Source organism: Mastigoproctus giganteus, chromosome 13, assembly GCF_048544385.1.
Source record: "Mastigoproctus giganteus isolate SK-2022 chromosome 13, ASM4854438v1, whole genome shotgun sequence".
Classification (NCBI taxonomy): domain Eukaryota; kingdom Metazoa; phylum Arthropoda; class Arachnida; order Uropygi; family Thelyphonidae; genus Mastigoproctus; species Mastigoproctus giganteus.
The window spans coordinates 39,645,385-39,666,006 of NC_143587.1; the positions used below are offsets into that span (position 1 = coordinate 39,645,385).

General features: G+C 37.5%; 1 protein-coding gene across 1 annotated transcript in view; it reads right to left on the reverse strand.

Moving 5' to 3' along the window:
* Ndae1 (Na[+]-driven anion exchanger 1) overlaps positions 1-20,622 on the reverse strand; it is a 490,785-nt gene that overhangs the window by 400,632 nt on the left and 69,531 nt on the right. The gene's annotated exons all lie outside the window — the stretch shown is intronic.

Here is a 20,622-nt window from a genome sequence, read left to right on the forward strand (position 1 = left end):
AGATAGAATTTACTGTGCGAAATAAATTCCATACAACTGAGCAAAAATGCAATTCTATGCTAAGAATTGTAAGTGTAATTATAATTCTATAGTTAGAACAGGTCCGCCAGATTTTTTAATGGTCAAAATTGGTATTAAACCTTACTAAATTACCCAAAGCAAAAAGACTGCCTTTTCTTTGTGATCAGAGTAGAAAATACAAAACGAATAACTTCCTGTAACGTTCCAGTTAAAGCTCGCATTCAAGAAAAAAAATAAACACCTAAACGGATATCGATGCTGATATTCCAGACGTTACAAAGAGCTTCAAAAGTGGATGAACTGCTGGATGATGATGATAATTTTACCCAATTTTCACTGAGCACTCAAGATTACCTAGTCCTAGTATCGAATTTTAAGGTGGCTGAACAGTGTTAGTGGCCACCCTTTCACCTTCTAGATCAATAATGTATGCAAACATTGATTTGCATACAACCCTTGGAATCAGGAAATCTACGCAACCTCTGTCAGCTCCTCACCGATCGTCTTGAAGCCCGAAATGTCCACAATCATTTTGCGGGCCCTAGGCTGTCCCGAATCCTTTGCAATGGCGTGGATTCCCCTAAGAATCTCATTACAGAATTTAACCATGCTTAGATTTTTTCCGGCTAACGCCCTCCAAACGTATAAGACCCAGAAGATTGACCCACACAAGTTCTATGATGAGAAAACGTACATATCTCAGAAGATACAAGATACAGCGTATTTACCATCACGTAGATCTGTAATATTTTCCTGATTATCTCCTTCAGGATGAAATCTCCGTTCAACCCTACTTTTCTCCTCTAAGGAGAATTAATTTGTTTTAAATTATTATTTGTTTGCATGTATATGTACGTTGTACATATTACAATACGTATGTATTTATATGTCTCTACCTTTTACTTCTGTCACTGCATTTATTGTGTGTGTATGCTTTATTTGCTCGTATTGGCTGTTATGTTATTCATTCTATTACTTTAAACAATATAATGTTTATGTATGCGTATTTTATGTACGATTTGTATGTTTATTTTCTATGTTATAATGTACATAGCCCACCCCATAGCTGAAGGCTATTAAGGGGTGAAGCATATGCAATAAATGGAGTTAATAATAATAAATATTCGCGTAATATGCATACATATTCATAAAAATTTTCATAAACTCATTTTGTTTTAAAAAATTGATTATCAATATAAAATTTCTTCAAAACAAACTAAAACTAAACAAGAAACATATCGACTCGCACAGCTTCCCTCATGAATCTTTTGTCTTTCCTTACGCAAATCAACATTTCGCAGCATTTCTAATCAAAATTTATAAAATATTAAAGGATTAACGAATTTACTACATGAAATAAAATTCTATACTACTATCCATTTGGAATAGGATTGTCAGATTACAAACACACCGGTGTTTGTAATCAGTTTTATCCCACTATTTTTTTTTTTTTTTTTTTTACGTTGAAGAAAAATATTATTTTGACAAAAATTGGAGCAAACCTAGATATCCAAAATGGCTACCAAATAAAACAAATTCAAGGACAAGTCAATATCGAGAAATTCCTACACCAACCGAGTTCTGTTGCTTCCTCTTCTTCAAGAGGAAACACTCCTCTTGAAGAAGATTTCTTTTTTCTTGTTTGTGTGTGAGAAACCAAACATCCTCATAGGTCTTTTCGACGGTCTTCATAGGCCTTTTAGAGACGCAGGTGTCCAAGCGTCTCGACCCGGCAACTATAACTTAGGGAGAGTGGGGGAAGATAGAAATGTCGGTGATAGTAGTTCCAATAAATTTAAATAAGTCTACGAGCTGCTTTTTTTTTTTTTTTTTTTTCTTTTTTTTGTTAGCGCATCGGCTTCTGTGGCCATATTGCACCTCCCAAAGGTTTTTGCATTTACTCTGATCCAAGCCCTAGGCGGGATTCGAACCCGCGACCTTCGGGTTGCCATGCAGGCACTTTACCTACCCGGCTAGCCCGGTCGGCGTCTACGAGCTGCCTTACTACTGTTCCAGAAGCGGAGATGGGAGAAATCCCAGGTGCCGTCTGACACGAACATACTGTTCCAGAACCAATTAGGTGAACAGGTAATATTAAATGATATCTGTATGGTGGATAATAACAGGAAGCTGAGCAAAGTGGCAAGATTAAATAATAAGGTTATTTTCAGGGCTGAGGAGTCCTCAGAACAGTATAAGTCAAGTCAGGAAGTCAAAGAGGTTATTGTTAACACATTAAAGGAAAAGTTTCAAGAAATAAAAATTAGAAATCTAAGAGCTATACGAAATAAAGGAGTCTTAGTTGAAACAGATAATGATAAAGATTTGGATAAACTCAGTAAGGCAGAGGTATTTTTTCAAAAGGGTATTAATTAATCTGGATAAAGTAAAGTTACAGAACCCTACCATCTTAGTGTATGATGTACCTAAGGAATTAACTCAGGAGGATATTATTAGGGATTTATATAAGAAAAACCTTCAAGATTATGGATATGAGGAGCAAGAGGTCAGAGAGGGCATTGTTTTTAGATTTAATAACAGTTCCAAGGCAAGGTTTAATAATTGGGTGATTGGGGTAGCTCCTCATATGTTGCAAAATTTGATGTGTAATGACAGGTTGTATTTTGGATATACGTCACACAAATTCAGGCGTTTTACAGTTGTGACTAAATGTTTTAAGTGTTTGGAGTATGGCCACTCTATACAACACTGCACACACAAGACTGTGTCGGGTGGTCATTGTGCTCAGGGTGGCCATCTTTTTGTTGATTGCCCAAATAAAAATAAAGATCCATGTTGTGTGAACTGCAAGCGCAGAGGTAGAGCTTATGATCACTCATTAAGGAGTAGCAGTTGTCCTGAGTATAAAAAGGCCCTAGAGTTCGCCAGTACGCGTACCTATGATGGATAACTGTAGTACTTTTAATGTGAATGGTAGTTTTCAATATAAACATGAAGGTAGTGTGCTTAAGTTGGTTCAACTCAATGCCCAAAGATGTCGTGCGGTTACTGATGAAATCAGAATGGTGGCCGTGCAAGAAAGTGTTGACATTTTGTGTATGCAGGAGCCGTATGTTGGTTCCTTTGCACATGGACATAAAATTGTTGGTTTTCCTGCTGATGCCAGAGTTATAAGTGTAGTTGATGTGAAACCTAAAACAGCAATTTTGGTCTTTAATAAGTTATTGCAGGTAACTGTCCTCTCTGGGCTGTGTAGTCAGAACTCAACATGTGTGAACATTAGTACTCTTAGGTTGACTTTTAATTTAATATCTCTTTATTGTCCTCCAAGTCACGAAATTGTTAATTCTATCCATTATATGGAAACTGTTTTCAGTGAAATCGGTTGTAGTAATTTAATTATTGCATTGGATTCCAATGCAAAGTCTAACTTATGGTTTAGCGGCATGACTGATCAGAGAGGTCGCTTAATGGAGGACTTTATTTTAATGAATAATTTGTGTGTAGTCAATATATCAGGTCAGCCTTATACTTTTAATAATGTTCATGGCAGGTCGAATATTGATTTGACTTTAGTTACTCAGGGGTTATCCAGACGAATCTGTCATTGGCTTGTGAAAACGGACTATACGAATAGTGATCGTAGATCTTTGGTTTTTCATATTAATTTGGCTGATTTAAATACTTCTTTAGATTTTGATAATTTTGAATTAATTAGATTTACTTATAAGAAGATTAACTGGTCTAGTTTTGCACGGTCAGTGGCTTTAGATTTTTCAGGAGACAATATGGTTAATTTGAATTTTTTAAATGCTTGTGAGTATGCTGCTTTCGTTCAGTCTTCATTGCTTAGAGCCCTCAGTTGTGCCTCAAGAAGACAACGAGTTAAGAGGCGAGTTGTTAATTGGTGGAATGCGGAATTATCCAGGTTAAGGAAAGAAGTATTTTTATGTAGGAAGGCATATCAGAGGTATAGGCGGTGGGGGCTGAATGAAGCTCAATTTTATCATGCATGTTATAGGAATAAAAAGAAAATTTATTATAGGGCTATTTATGAGAGTAAATTAAAGGCTTGGAGAAATCTAGTTACTAGTGTGGGCAATACAGATCCTTGGGGATTAATTTATAAACTAAGTATGAATAAAGTAAGACCTGGAGAGATAATGAATACCGTAATCGTCAATGGAGTTGAAACAACTGATTGGATTACAACAGTGCAGGCAATAACATCGGAGTTGTTTCCTCATGAGGAAGAAGGGGGGGGGGACAACAGAGCAAGAAGGCATCAAGGACTTTAATGTAACATACCTTGATAATTGTCTGTTGATATTAGCTTATTTACTTTAGAGGAATTGAGAGCCGTTTCTAAGAAAATTAACATTTCCAAAGCCCCAGGAATCGATTTAGTAGAGAATATCGCTGTTCTTAAGGTGATTGAGCTTTATCCTAACATCTTGTTAAACTTGTATAATAAATGCTTACTTTAAGGTACCTTTCCTGGGATCTGGAAAGTTGGTTTGATCAAGCTGTTAGTTAAGCCGGGTAAAAAACCAAATGATCCAAGAGGGTATAGACCAATTTCGTTATTGGCCAATCTTGGCAAAGTTTTTGAAAGATTGTTATTTTTAAGGTTGAACCAAGTCATGGATAAAAATGGTTTGACCCTGCCTTATCAGTATGGTTTCAAGAGAGGGCATTCTACGGAGGATGCCATTAATGATCTCATGAATTTCACCAACCAGGCAGAGGATAAGTATGTGTTAGCCATCTTTATAGATTTTACTGGAGCTTTTGACATGGTGTGGCATGAGAGTATTCTGTCTGCATTAAGGGGTATGCAATGTCCAGACATTGTATAGGACGATACAGAGTTATTTGTATTGTAGGAAAATTATACTGAAAGCTAAGCATCTACAGTTTAATAGGAATCTTTCGAGAGGGTGTCCTCAGGGGTCTGTATTGGGCCCACTTTTTTGGAACGTAGTACTTAATTTATGGCTAGAACAATCAATTGAAAATCTGCATAAGATTGCTTATGCAGATGATTTGGTTTTGTGTTACTGGTAAATCCAGGGCTGTGCTTGAAATAGGAGTGGCCCAGGTATTAGAAAGTCTAGTGTCGTGGGCTGATCTGCACAAACTATTGATATCTACAACTAAAACTGTTATGATGCTTCTTAAGGGGAAACTAAATTATGCTCGACCGCCAAAAGCTTTAATTAAGGGGAGGCAGATTCCCCTAGTATCTGAGGTGAAATATCTAGGTATAAGAATTAATGATAGATTATCGTTTTTCCCACATTTAAATTACTTACACGAAAAAATTAAAAAATTTAGTGCAGCAATAATTCGATTAACACGGTCAGATTGGAGGTTGAAAAGGAAAGTTTTAAATTATGATAGTAACAACAAATGGTTTTTTCCTTCTATGGTAACATCATTTATTTTAACTGGCCATGGCTCATTAAATTTTAAACTACATTACTTTGGTCTAGTCAGCTCTCCTTTATGCACTTGCGGTCAACCTGAGACTTGGAGTCATTTATTATATGATTGTAGTTTGTATGTTCAACTTAGAGAAAGGCTAAAAGTGAAGATTGGTAATTTAGTTAGAGGCTGTGAAAGTGATCTTATTGCTAATCAGGATAAATTTCAAGCACTGCAAGAGTTCTGTGTAACTGTTTTTCAACGGAGAAGACATTGGAATAATTTAATGATTACTAATTAAGATTTGGTTATATACATTTTGATTATCTGTGTTTTTTTTTTTTTTTTTTTTCTTTTAGTTTGTTTATATTATGTGTGTGTGTATATGTATTTTATTTATTTATTTATTTATTTTTTTTTTTTTTTTGCTGGCTCTCAGGTGTGAGCAGCCTGGGAGCAGGATTGCTGGCACCCACCGGTATAGCACTACTTCCGGTGGGTGCGGGATTTTTGTGCATGAGGCACTTAAAATAGAAGACCAGGCCCAGCACCAAGTGCATATGGGCGGCCATTAGGGTCTATTCGCCAACGGGGAGCGGCTGTGCAGGTGACAGCTTCTCCCTGATGGCGAAGAGACCTTCCATACAGGTCTATTTTGCAGAGGTTCTGCACAAAGTCAACTTTATCAGGTGGAGATAGACGGAAGTCTAGGTGCCACCTTAGACATAATAATAATAAATACTGTTCCAGAACAAATTGTCTTAGTGAATTAGATCTACTCGTTTCATGTAACAGCCAATTGTGATTATTCAACTTACAATTTGGTTACCCAATTATTAAAACGATTATATTACATGGTATTTATACATAAGTTTTACTGTATATTGCTTTATTTTTATTGAAGTTTTTTCCATTTATTTTTCTTTTATTTTTTCTTCTTTTTTGCAATGTAAATAAATTTTGCGCATTTAAATTTGTAACCTCTTCTGGTCTCGGGCTCTACACAATCCCCAGATAGTTATTTAGCAAATTGTCCATTCCAATGAGACACGACAAGTACTGAGGTGAGGGGAGAAAGAGTTTAAGGGATATAACTGAAGGGAAGGTGATGACCAAGAGACGGAGAGGCAGGCTGCCGGTTAGTTATTTTATTTATTATTATTATTATTATTTTTTTTTTTTTGTGGCGCATCGACAACTTAGGTCATAATGCGCCAAGTCAAAGACCGAGAAGAGAGGATCGAATTTATGAAGGTTGAATAATTTGATAGAAGCTGATGAGTATCGTGGGATGAAGAAAACTAGGTATAAGAAGAGAGGAAGATGCAGAGTTATAGCTGTCATGGACCCTCTATATGGTAGAGAATATATGACGCTGATAAAAATGCATTGTATATTGTGTATTTACAATGCATTTTAATGTCCATAAATCATCATATAAACGATAATTTATGGACCTTAAAAATTTGGGCATCACTACATCTGATAAAAATGTCGGTTCTTCGGAACACAAAACTAGACGAACAGCGGATTCAGACCGTATACTTCGCTTATGTGTGCGCGGACACATCCATTTTGAGGAAGCATGTATCTTTTATTTACTTGTACATTTAGATCTTCATTTCAATGTGTTCATTTAAATAAAAGGTTTAAATGAACACATACGCATGGCTCATAGGTGTTCACTTAATATTATACAGTAAAAGGCACTCACCGATCCTTTGCATTTCACAAAATATTATAAAAAAAAAAAGGTGGCGGGTAGCAAAGAGACAAGATTCTGTGAATCTTGTCTCTTTATATAAGCAATAATTCACTTGTATATTAAATTACATTGAACGTTTTTTAGAAAGTCGGAATACACTACACTGTATTTACTGTTTACACTGCATCGAAAATGACCAACCAAGCCACTGATGTGCTTATGAAGTCTATCCTTCGCCCAGCTGCCACCATTAAATTATCGATTACTTAGACAAGTGTATTTTTATCTTAATATCCATAAACCACAAACCGTGGAGGTGTTGTGTTTACCTCAAAACAGAAGTTGAATTATATAATTTCTACAACGTAAGATCCTTCCCGAAAGTTAATGCTCCCGCAATGGTAAAGCACGTCAGGCTGAACCTTAAACTCCTCCAGTCTCTTAAAGATTGGGAAGTTTTAAGTTCTGGAGAAAAAGCTCTTCTCCTCATCCTCACCAAACAGATTCTCCCAAGTATGTCTTTTGGGATACATTACTCGCTACCACATGGATCTACTATTAATCGATTATGTGGTAGTGAGTAATGAATACATAGATCTACCAGTAAAGCCGAACTTGTAGTAACCTATACTGACAGAGAAGCTGCATCAGATTCTGTTCAGATTTTTCCACCACTATAGCTGCTTGAGAACCACTACCAAATCCGAGGGGACATTCTCCACTTCCTTTGTTCACTCCTGCAGGACCGGGAGGTCAAGTGTTCAGTAGGGAGAAATGTTTATACCCGATGGATTTCAGCTGGCGTTCCTCAAAGAGGGAGTTTTTTTCTGGGCTCCTTTTCGCTGCCCTTATCTCCCCACTTGTCGGAGACAGGTCTGATCTAATCTAATATGACTACATCAAGATCCTTACACCGGTTACTACAAACGATGATCCTACATAGGTCACACGATTGATATGAAGCGCCAAGAGATGACAGTTCATCTTAATTCAGCCTCAGGATAAACCCACAAAAATTGAAACGTAGTCTGTTCTCCCTCAGACAGATCCTCCTCCTCCAACATTCGTAAATTCCCCAATCCCATGTGTTTAAATATAAAGATCTGTCATCTTCGTCCTTAAACTCCACTTTCATCACAAAATGCTCCTCACTCGCGCCAGCCATCTCAGATGGATTACTCGCCAACACCTACGGTATGTCAATGACCGGAGGACCACGGTGAAATACATTAATACAATTTTTTACTCTCCGCTCCTATGAAATTCCGAAATATGAGCATCAGCTGATCCCACCACTGTTTACTGCAGAATTCTGGCTATTCTAGTGGACTACTAACAAGCACAAGCTTCCTCCCCAGGAGAGGAGAACAGCAATGGCTAAGTCACTGAACAACGAGAGACCTTCTGCTCAAACAGTCCGCCGCCTAGTCAAGACAATCAATCAAGTTAATGGTAGGGAAATTTTCTGCACCCTCTTTCTGGAACATGTGCTACATCCTTTTACTGTCCAACTTTTCTTCTTCCTCATTTATTCATTCAACTTCCATTTTCTAGAACAACCTTCCTTCATACGTATTTTCTGAAAATTAAAATCTACAGAAGTTAAAGTCTAACGTCAACAAATATCTTCTTTCAACTTTTCAACCACGCACGGTATTAATTACTACAGGTTCTAATACCTCTCTGAGAGAGTCTGCGCCCCATTTCATGAAATGATATTGCCCTAAGAATATTCAATTTCTTTAAACATACGTTACGCAGGCATTTTTATTGCTGGGGGAAATTCAGTTTATCATCCACCATTAATTCGAGAAGTGGGATACAATGTTTAAATGGGATTGCTTGGTTATCTATTCCTAATTCAGACTGGGATGCATCCTGCGTTTTCTACAGCAGCGTGTTGCCGCTGTCTTCTGTACTGAGCTCCGATATCCGTTATAGGTGGTCCATGTCTATTTTATTTAAAGCACCTTGCAACCGTCTCTCTATGGTGAGCATATTAGGTGAGTGGCATGAAATAGTGAGGTCATCTGCGTATGTGTTTCAACTGTTTCAGGAATATCTTGTGTGATGAGGTTAATTTTGATTGCGAACAGAGTTGCACTGAAGGAGTTCCCTTGGGGGAACTCCGTCTTAAACACATTTTCCGGAAAGAAAATGGTTAAACCGGACTTGGAAGGTTCTTTTGCTTAAGAAATTGTGCATGAATTTTAATAAATAACCTCGCATTCATATCCTATGTAAGTCACGCAAGGTTGTATCAAAGCCTTCTCAATGTCGCAGCACATAACCAAGTGCTCATTTATGAGATGTTTACTTTCGCCATTGTGATGGACGTTCAAAGTTAATCTTTTTGTGACTCAAGATTTCTAAGAGGTACAAGCTAAAGATTATAATGATTTATGCACCAACATCGAGCCATGATGATGAAGAGGTTGAAGAAATGTACAGTGAAATTGAGAGTCTTCTAGATGAGCAGAAAACCCACTACACTATTATTATGGGGGACTTCAATGCTAAGGTTGGAAAAGGGCAAAACAGCGCAGAAAGAGGAACTATAGGAAATTTTGGAATTGGTGAAAGAAATAAAAGAGGTGAAAGACTTGTGGAATTTGCAGAATCTCAAGGAATGTCAGCAATGAACACTTTTTTCAAGAAAAGGGTGAACAGAAAGTGGACATGGAAGAGTCCAAATGGATTAACAACTAATGAAATCGACTTCATCCTCACTAACAGAAGATATATTGTGAATGATGTTATCGTCCTGAATAAGGTAAATGTTGGAAGTGATCACAGAATGGTAAGATGTACACTTGATATAGATGTAGGAAAGGAAAGGAAAGGAAAAAACTGACTCGAGTAAATAATACAAAGGTCTTTGAAATAACAGAGGAGGAGAAAAAGCAGTATGTACTGGAACTTAAGAACAAGTTTGAGCTTCTGCAGACTGCTCAGGACCAAGATATCGACGAGGAATATTACAACTTTCTGAAAGTGATAAAGCCCAAGAAACCTATAGGGAAACAGAAATCCAAAGAAGAAAAAATTAGTCAAGAAACACTTGTCATGATGAACCAAAGACGACAAATGAAGAGCAAGAAAAACACTGACAGGGAGAAAATTGAGTATACTGAGTTATGCAAAGCCATTAGAAAGAGACTCAGAGAGGACATAAGAAGATTTAACACAAGAAAAGTAGAACAAGCATTAAGGGAAAACAAAGGATTTAAATCAGCAGCCATGAGCAGTAATACAGAAAGACAAATGATACTGAAACTGAAGAATAGCGATGGTGTAATTATAAACAGCAGAGAAGGCATAATTCAAATAGCAGAAGACTACTATAGGGAATTATACAAGCAGCGAGGGAATGATACCAGCAGTGGGGAAGATGGATTGCAAAGTAGCAACACATACGACATACTCGATATTCTTCCTGATGAGGTAGAACATGCATTGAAGAAAATGAAGAATCGGAAATCCCCGGGGGAAGATGAAGTTACTGTAGAGTTGTTAAAATTGGGAGGAAGAGACATAACACAAAAACTGGCAAGGCTCTTCACAAAGTGCGTTAGAAAAGGTGTGATGCCTAAGCAGTGGAATAATGCAATCATAGTTTTGCTGCATAAGAAAGGAGATAAATCAGAAATTGGAAATTATAGACCAATTAGCTTGTTATCCCATATCTACAAGTTGTTCACAAGGGTCATTACTAACAGATTAGAAAGAATACTTGATGAGAATCAACCGAAAGAGCAAGCTGGCTTTAGGACAGGATTCTCAACTATGGATCACCTTCACGTAATATCACAGCTAATGGAGAAAGCAAATGAATATAAAACACCATTATGCCTGGCATTTGTGGATTATGAAAAGGCATTTGACTCCATACAGCATAAGGCAATGTTTCGGGCACTGGAAAGACAAGGCATAGATACTCCATATATTATGATTTTGAAGAAAATATATGAGAGTGCTACATCCTTTATTAGACTAGACAAAGACAGTAGCAAATTTAAAATCGAGAAAGGAGTTCGACAAGGAGACAATATCTCCGAAGCTGTTTACTGCTGCCCTTGAGGAAGCTTTCAGAAGATTAGACTGGTCGCAGAAAGGAGTCAATGTGAACGGAGAGTACCTAAACCATTTACGATTTGCAGATGACATTGTGGTCATAAGCCACGATCCCAAAGAATTAGAGGAAAATCTTAATCAGTTATGCACAGTTAGTAAGGATTTTGGACTAAAGATGAATATGGCTAAAACAAAAGTAATGATGAACAAGTATGCCACGGAAAGGGAAATAATGATTGAAGGAGCAGTAATTGAAAAGGTGGAGTCATATACTTATCTAGGACAAGTTATTAGCTGTAATAATGATAAATGGCTGGAAGTGAAGAGAAGAATAAATTTTGGATGGATAGCATTCAGGAAATATAGTCACATACTGAAGAGCAATATCCCAGTTTGTCTGAAACGTAAAATAATGAATCAATGTATACTCCCCACCATGACTTATGGAAGTGAAACTTGGGCACTCACCAAAAGAATGGAAGAGAAGCTAAGAACTACACAGCGAAGAATGGAACGAATTATATTGGGAATCAGACTGTTAGATAAGAAGAGAAACACATGGATTAGGCAGCAAACTCAAGTAAAGGACATTCTTATCAAAACTAAAGAACTAAAATGGTCTTGGGCAGGACACATAGCTCGAAGACATGATGACAGATGGACTAAGAAAATAACAGAATGGTACCCAAGAGGAGCTAGAAGAAAACCTGGAAGACAAAGGCGGAGATGGATAGATGAAATTCATGAGTTTTTAAGTAGTAAATGGATGGGCAGTGCTGAAAACAGAAGGAACTGGAAAGTTGCTGGAGAGGCCTTCATCCTGCAGTGGATTGAAAATGGCTGATGATGATGATGATGATACTGGCTAGAACTGTCTCAAGAAATCATGTTAAACGATTGTTCATTATTCTAAAATAGCAACTGAGGGCAATAGCGATTTGGATTTGTGTGATCTTTCACAGGTTTCGGAAAGGCTAGTACAATCGAGTGTCGCCAGCTATCAGGATAGGTATCTTTAATGTTTTGCATCTGTTATACAGACGCAAAAGAATACCCAAAGAATTCTCAGCAAGATACTTTATCGTTGGATAATGAATCCCACTACGGCCTGCTGCGCTCTGTCTTGTTTTGACTAAGGCTTTCTGTAACTCAAGTAAAGGACATTCTTAGAGATGAAAAGTTGATTGTATGATATCTGTCGAGTTGTACGTAAATAAGGTTTATACCTTTCGATCTGTTTTATGTTTTTGTAAGATTGAGTCATATGAAGACAGTGCTTATTGTTTTGCAGGTATCTCCTAGTGCATTTGTCCTTGACATTTCATTATGGGGGCAGGTGTCGTTAGATATTTACCGGATATTTGTCTGATTTTATTCAAGGAAAAAAAAAAAAAAAAAAAAAAAACTCTGCTGTCTGTGCTTCTAGTGAACTTATTGGAAAGAGACATCCAGGATTATTTTTGGCATTTCGGCCTCATAACAGGCTTTAGCTCTTGCCTCCTTGTACAAAGGGTACTAGGAAAGTTTTGCAATATGACGCAACAATGAATCACAGAAAGCTGCTTGTTGCTGCATGTTGAGACATGTTCATACGTGCATAGTAGCCGCCGCGCCAAGTCGATGGGCTCAGTTATTCATTAGTAGTGAGAGTGTAAAATGCTTGCGATGGCATCGTGGTCACGAAATGAGATAAGGACAGTTTTGCGGTATAATTTCGTGCGTGGTTTAACCATAGACCAGTGCTTAGAAGAAATGACTCTTGCACTAGATGATGATTGTCCACATCGTACAACGATATTCAGGTGGTATAGAGAATTCCAAAGGGGAAATTTCACTCTGGAGGATTCTGAGAGGCCGGGAAGGCCACGAACGTCAGTTACGGAGGAAAACGTTACTGCTGTGAGGAAAATGCTTGACGAAAACAGGCGAGTGACCTACCAACAGATAGAGGATACTTTGGGCCTAAATGCACCAGCAATTCGTTCGATTCTGCAAGATCATTTGCACGTGAAGAAACTTTGTTCTCTCTGGGTGCCGCATCAACTGACTGAAGAGCAGATGACACGACGTGTGACTTGGTGCCGGGAGATGTTAAAAAAGTTTGATAAGGGACAATCTCGGTATGTGAACAACATCGTGACAGGTGACGAGACTTGGCTGTACTATTACGATCTGCCGACCAAGGCTCAAAACAAAGTTTGGGTCTTTGATGATGACGACACACCCGTAATTGTCAGAAAATCCCGATCTGTAAAGAAGAAAATGATAGCTGTATTTTTCAAATCGAGTGGAATTGTGGAACGTGTCGTTTTGGACACGCAGAAGACAGTCACAGCTAAGTGGTATACTGAACAATGCCTGCCTAAAGTCATTGGATCTATGAAGAACCTGCGGCCAAAGTCAAGAATGGACACCTGGTACCTCCATCACGATAATGCTCCAGTTCACCGCGCCAAAGCCTGCACCGAATATTTGACCACGACAGGACTGAAACTTCTCGAGCACCCTCCCTACAGTCCAGACCTAAACTATCATGTTATACTTCATTATGGGAGAAAAATTACACACACACACATTTATTTATTTTTTTTTTTTCATTAACTGTAACCCAAAAACAATGTCCCAATTCCATACAGCGGATGATGCGCGAAAAGAAAATGGGGGCACATTCGAAAAAATATTAAGAACAAGTAAAGATGATTGAAATACAGTATATCTAATTATAAATAAAACTTGTACACTTCTATTGTTTCGAATAATTTCACTTGATTCACATCAAAAAAAAAAAAAAAAAAAAAAAAAGGGACCAAATGCACGAGCTGTTGGTGTGTGGGGCGGGGTTAAAGCAAGCCACCATACTACCTGGAAAGCCAACACATTGTTTCCACGGTTATCATCACCATATCTTTCTATACATTAAAATAATTTTCCTCCTCATAATATTTATTCAGCCAATGGGAGAAAAGAAAAAAAAAAAAAGATTCGGGTTACGTGGTAATACGTAACAAATACAAAAGTGCGTAAAAGTTTGTTTTACTGTGGTAAAATAAACTTCTGTTTAATTAAGCGTGGTCATGCTCTATGTTTATCTAACATGACCACGCGGTACCATTGTTGATTTCCCTTTTAAGAATTTAATTAAGATTCTATATCTATATACTATCGGTGTAGATGCACCATAGACAACTCTTAAAAAGAAAAATACGATCGTAGTGTGAAAGGCTACCCACCGATGAAAAGCCAACTAGCTTTGAAACGGTGCCGCCTGGGTGGTGGTGGTGCCCACCGAGAATAAGTGTTTGTTTTTGGATTTTATGGCGCCGAGAATAAGTGATAATAGTCTTTTCTATTAGTGAAACGTTACTTATTCGAGGTATTGCAATACATGGTAACTCGTTGTGAAGGATGAGCACAATATGAGATACAGATGAAATGATGCCTTTTACACTACGATTGTAGTTTTCTTTGAGTTGTCTATGGCGTATCTACACCGATATTATATAGATATAGTAACGTATTTATGTATTCATAGCTGAGGAAGAGACATACAGAGTCGAAAGCTTCTGTATTTTATTTTATCAAAAGACGCGAGCGCAGCGAAACCCTAGTAAATAATAAAAACAGCTTTTGGTAAGTTCTTGAATTCTTTTATACGGTAAACCATGTGAAGCTTTTACGAAATACACAACCATTTTTTCTTAAATTTGTAAATATGTTGCACTGCGATTACGTTATGGTTGGGAGGCACGCAACACTACCTATTCTTATAAACAGTCGGAACAAGTACTGAAAGTTAACAATCAATCGTAGTGCACAGTATTCTTCGACAAAAATTATTTGTATGTGTTATATTCTAGGAATATTCCATTATGTTTGTTTGTTTTGTTATTTGGTTTTTAGGAGCATTAGCAACTAAGGCCATATTGCTCCGGGATATGCGGTGGTCATTCCCTGACCTTTCCGCATCCTCCGCATTTGGTGGTGACGGGCTCGAACCCCGGTCTAATATTCCATTATAGCAACACAGCTAGAGGTTTTACAAAATTAACGCAAAATAACTGATTTGTTATTCATTTAATTAACGAAAAATTGCGATTTATATTGGAATTTTTGGAAATGTGCAATTTTAACTTCATGGCGGCCTACATAACAGCAGAAAGTTTTCACTGTAAAATAATATTACAGAAATAAAAATTCTCTGGTTAAAGTAGTAGTAGTGGCATGTGATGCAAGAAAGCAAGTGTATGAGCTTATGCAGCATCAGCCAAAAAAAAAAAAAAAAAACCATTCCCTCCAAATGCCTGTCCAGTTCCTCCTTAAATTTATTCAACCTATTAACTTCCACAACGACAGCTGGAAGTTTGTTCCAGCAATTAACCACCCGCTGGCTAAGGGCAAATTTCCGCACATCTGTCTTTTCTTAATTTGAATTTATGTCCCCTTAGGTTCGTAATCTGAACAAGTGGAAGGATCCCATCAGAATTCAGCGTGCTCAACCCATTCAAGGCCTTATACACCTCAATCAGATCAAGTACAGAAACATCTGCACAAAATGTAGTTTATTCAATGCATCTACAAAAACTATACTATACTATTTGTCATTTAGTTAATAATCTGAAGAAACGAGTTGCCTTTCATTTACTGGAGAGGACGTGCTTGCAACAATCGACACGCATGCCTGACAATGGATGAAGTCCAACATGGGGCTAAACAACCGCACAATGAGTTTATTTTTGAAAGTTAAAAAAAAACCAAAAAAAAAAAAAAAAACATACTTATTCAATTTTATGTACGCATCCTATAAATACACTCAAGCATAGTACAAAAGTTCTATTTTGTAAAATTAGTGTTGCTTCTACGATATTTTCTTAATTTTCTTGTTAATCAGGTCTGAAATCAACTTTCGTAAGCCTTTTTGTAGGACACGAAAATTCGCAAGGCTACAAATAATAATTTAAGTATTTATTCGTTAACCATATACAGTACCTACAATCATTTCAATGAAGCGGCGGGAGGGGGTAGGGAGAAGAACCCATTTGTCTCGTTCTGCCGAATGTGTCTGGCATAGAAAATGCTTTCCTAGTATATATTCTACAATATTGCAATATTACTGCAACCAGGAAATTGCAAAAACTAAGTAAATAAATACCGGGAAGGGGTGAGGAGAAGAACCCATTTGTCTCGTTCTGTTGAATGTGTCTGGCATAGAAAATACTTTCCCTAGTATATATTCTACAATATTACTACAACCAGGAAATTGCAAAAACTGAATAAATAAATACCGTACAATACCACTGCCAGGTTTCGGAGTGAAACCGTAAGGGTACTTCGTTTATCTGCCATACTGCACTCGGCCATCTATCATTTGTCCATTCTAATATTAACCAGACTAACACAAAACCGAAAAAGTCTTTTTCTAGCACACATGTCATATGTATGGGAAAATCACTGTCGATTTACTACATACATGGTGTTCGAGGTTGTAAATATTTAAGTAAATTGTGAATGTTTGGTAAGTTTCGTAAATTTTTTTTTTTTTTTTTTGTAAATATTTGGTAATGGGTCCAAATCGATGTCCATAGGAAGTTAGGACTGCAAAGCTTCGCAACTAAACACCGAATGGTATCAGTAAATAAACGAGGGGGGTATATTTTCATTGACGAAAGAGCGAAGAACTAATGCCAGAAATACAAAATTCTGGGGGTAATAGGACAGATCTCATGAAGTTTACTTTCGGGGAGCATGTTGTCGATCGTCGGAATGAACTGCCTGCAACAGAGATCAAGGTTGAAGTTTGGTAACGTTCAAAGGGTTTGGACAAGAACTTTTTTTTTTTTCCTGGCAACGGGAAAAGTATGAATGAATGATTGCCTTATTTCTAGCATCACAGTTCGTGGAAAGTGCAAAAAATAAAACGAATTGTGAGTGAACGTGGTTGTTCGTATTTAAATATTAGTTTGCAAATATTTTAATTTTTATTTTGAACCTTCGGGATTAACTGCAAATGAAAGGATGAAATCCTATATTACCAGGTGCTTCGTGTTCAGATAAGCAATTTGCTATCAGCAATGAAATGCATAATCATGATCCTTGCACTGAGTGACTTTCAGAGCAGCGAATGTCCGCAGAAACAAACGAAGGGCAAGAAACGATTCGAATCATAAACCAAATGCTATATGTATGTTTAAGCGAGTAGACAAGCGGTAAGTAAGAAGTTCGAACTTAAATTTACGCTTCCTCTAGGTAATTCTCAAATCCAAAAAGAGAGAACATGAATTACTAATTCGGCTGATAGAAAAATACAGATGTTCGAAATGTCACACCATGATTTACAACGGGAGAAATACAGACTTATGAAGGCAGATGAACAAAAAAAAAAAAGTGGTAAAACAAAATAAGAGGTAAATGAAGAAAAATGTCATAATAATAAAATATAAAATAAATAAATAATCTATACAAAATAAAATGTCAAAAAAAAAATCAGAACGTAGCTAGAACCATCCATCTTTTCTTCGTTTCATCTAAAATTATGGGAATTTAAAATCACCGTTTTTCACCACGACAATGCCAGCGCTCATCCACTCTGACAATGAATACCCTAAGGGGACTGAAACAGAATAGGTTCATTTTATCGCCTCATATTTCTTAGTGGATATTTTAAAAAATAATAATAAAATAAAACATAACGAGAAAGCGATGAAATTCTTCAATCCTTTTTACAACAATAAAGTTACTTCGAAGAAGAAATTCGAAAGTTCGCAGAATGATGACAGAAGATAAAATGAGAAGTAATCTGGAAGAAGTCCTTGAGGCTTGTGACAGACATCCTCTCAGGTATGACAAGGTAGGGCTTGCTACCAAAAGTCTAAAACGCTGATGGAACTGATACTCAGGTAACACTTGTGAGTTAAGTGAACCGAATTTCAGTGAAGTCCAGTTGTTCTGTGACAACCAAATCCTCTGCCTGCAGCTTCACGATGGTAAAAATTTTGGTAACATGGATATAACCCCGTGTGCAAATCTTAAAATGCTGCACCTAGTATGCTGGAGGTGACCACACAAGGTGTATACCAACAAAAGCAGGAGTCGCGATGTGGTGTCCACACCACACAGAGGAATGTCGCTCCTCTATGACACCACGCAATACTAGTTGTAGATTACCCCATCAACCGGTGCAATACCACCACTTATTGGAGGCTCGATGTGGTGAAACACGTTCAATCTCGCCGACCGGGCTAGCCGGATGGGTAAAGTGCCTGCCTGGCAATCCAAAGGTCGCGGGTTCGAATCCCGCCTCGGGCTTGGATCAGAATAGAAAATGCAAAAACCTTGGGAGGTGCAATATGGCCACAGAAGCCGATGTGCCAACAACAAAAAAAAAAAAAAAAAAACATTCAATCTCCAAACCAAAGCTCCAGCAACCCCATTTCTTCCATCAAGCATTATTTTTTTTTTTGTTGGTTGGTGTAGGGTTTTAGGCCATATTGCTCAATATAATATAATATACCCGTAAATTGCGTGAATCTGTGGTCGAAAACATGGAATTTCCTGTAGAAAAAACATTCTACCTCGCCTGCGACCAACTAACTCGGCCACGTTATGAAAACGATCCATAATAATTCCTTGCGTCATTTTCTACCCGGTGTGGTCAGGAAGGCGATCCTACCAACTGTGTGCTACCCACAAGGGCAGGGAGATTCAGTACAAAGGTAGATGAAGCAAGCCTTCCTGAGGTAAAGCTTTCACAAACTATTTCATTAAATCAAATTTGATGGAAGGAGGACAGTTTTGGGGTCTACCAGTGGTTTACGAACTATGTTCTTTGATCCAGGCAAGAAACTGCCCTCCTTGCCAGACCTTGACATCCCAGTGTTTACTCCTTGCCCGAATGTCCCGCTCACACAAAAAAAGAAAGGCATTTTTGTGTTGCCAGATTGCTGTCCAAGTAACACGCGTATCACTTTAAAGTCAGCAGAGATCAACCCAACCAACCATATTCTTCTTACTTAATGTGTCCGCAACTTCAAATTGTCATATATTTCTTTCAAATGCACAGAGTGAACTACTGGAATTTACCCATATTTATTTCCATTGTGGAGCAACACCTTCGAGACTCCTCTTTGATGAGTCAATAAAAAGCCTCTTCCTAAATAGTTCATTAAGTCATTTATATTATTGCAAAAACAATAGAAGCGTCCTCAAAAAATAGGGACTAGTTTTCGTTCTCTTTTGTCTGTACAATGATAAAAACGTCCCATGTTCTAGATTTTTTTTCTTTTACTTAAGTCTAGAACAAAGGAGTTCTACAGATTCCCATAGTAAATTTAAATCTCTTGACCAAATAAATGAGTTCATGCTGTGAAAACAGTTGAGGGCTGGCCTCAATGTTTCTAGGCATGTTGACCTCAATTTCATCTTCAGAAGCTTCACTTTCGGCACTCTGCTCCTCCAATATAAGTTGAGGGCATGGTGGAATCGGCAGGTTATCTCCATGTGGGACTGGTCTAATAGTAGATGGAATATTAGGATACGCAATGCCCTTCTTACTTTTCGCATTGTATCCCTCTACATTAACTAAGCAAAAGTAACAATCAGCACAGTGGTTTGTAGGTTCCCGGCAAATCATGGAAATTGCAAATGGCATAGCTTTCTTTTTACCATTTTCCCACAATCTCAATGCTTCAACACAAGTTCGAAAAACTATGTGGAGCCCACTGTTTATCTTGGTCACAGATTTTCACTCCAAAATAAGCGCAACGCACATTCCTAACAAATTCTGTAACACCTCGTCTTTGCTTGAGGACTACAATAACTTCCACTAATAAAACAAAATAAGTTCGGATTGTTCAAAAACGTTTTACTTACTTTTCAACACGTTTCACACGAAAACCTCAAAAATAAACACTGCTGCATGGAGCTCTGAAGATCAATAAACAAATGATTGAAGGCAGTGTTGCCTACATCTTCACATGTTGGCAACACTGCCAACATGTGAAGATGTAGTTTACCGATTCCTAGGATTTACACCTAATTTAATGCATCAGTAATAACAACTCATGACTTCAACTTAAGTAATTTCGGAAAAAAATGGTACGTGATAGAAAAAAAACGAATATTTCTGAAATCAGGGTAAAAAAAATGAGTTAAAAACAGCCATTGTTTACAAACATAGAAAGCCATGCACAGTAGTGTTTCTCATTTACCTACCATAATACAAATCAGTCCTAACTGCACACCAAACACTCGATCTTTTTCATACAAACAACCCTTTAAATTATATAGTCAATTTTATTGGGATACCTCAAATCACAACTTTAGTAGTCTCTTCTGTAATGGAGTCTATGGAGCATTTCTCTTGTGGCCATTTTCTGCCTCGTACTGTTTAACTTGTCTCCACTGATGAACCACTAGAGTTCTTTCGAGATAAGACTACT